This window comes from Scylla paramamosain, chromosome 49, assembly GCF_035594125.1.
Source record: "Scylla paramamosain isolate STU-SP2022 chromosome 49, ASM3559412v1, whole genome shotgun sequence".
NCBI lineage: Eukaryota > Metazoa > Arthropoda > Malacostraca > Decapoda > Portunidae > Scylla > Scylla paramamosain.
In genome coordinates, this window is record NC_087199.1 from 1,047,501 (window position 1) to 1,048,331 (window position 831).

Below are 831 nucleotides of genomic sequence, written 5' to 3' on the forward strand. Positions count from 1 at the left end.
GTCTCAGGCAGGGCACACAAAGCATCTTAGCCTAACCCAGCATTAAAGAAGCATTAATTTTGTACAAAGACGCGTTATTTGATCAGTAAAATTATCGTACTTGCTTGTTTTATCTTTTTATTTGTTTATTTGTATGCGTGTACGAAGATTAGCATTAATTTTGTACAAAGACGCGTTATCGTATCAGTAAAATTATCGTACTTGCTTGTTTTATCTTTTTATTTGTTTATTTGTATGCGTGTACGAAGATTAGCATTAATTTTGTACAAAGACGCGTTATCGTATCAGTAAAATTATCGTACTTGTTTGTTTTTATCTTTTTATTTATTTGTTTGTATGCGTGTACGAAGATTAGCATTAATTTTGTACAAAGACGCGTTATCGTATCAGTAAAATTATCGTACTTGTTTTTTTATTTATCTTTTTATTTCTTTGTATGCGTGTACGAAGATTAGCATTAATTTTGTACAAAGACGCGTTATCGTATCAGTAAAATTATCGTACTTGTTTGTTTTATCTTTTTATTTGTTTATTTGTATGCGTGTACTAAGATTAACATTAATTTTGTACAAAGACGCGTTATCATATCAGTAAAATTATCGTACTTGTTTTTTTATTTATCTTTTTATTTTCTTTGTATGCGTGTACGAAGATTAGCATTAATTTTGTACAAAGACGCGTTATCGTATCAGTAAAATTATCGTACTTGTTTGTTTTATCTTTTTATTTGTTTATTTGTATGCGTGTACTAAGATTAACATTAATTTTGTACAAAGACGCGTTATCATATCAGTAAAATTATCGTACTTGTTTTTTTATTTATCTTTTTAT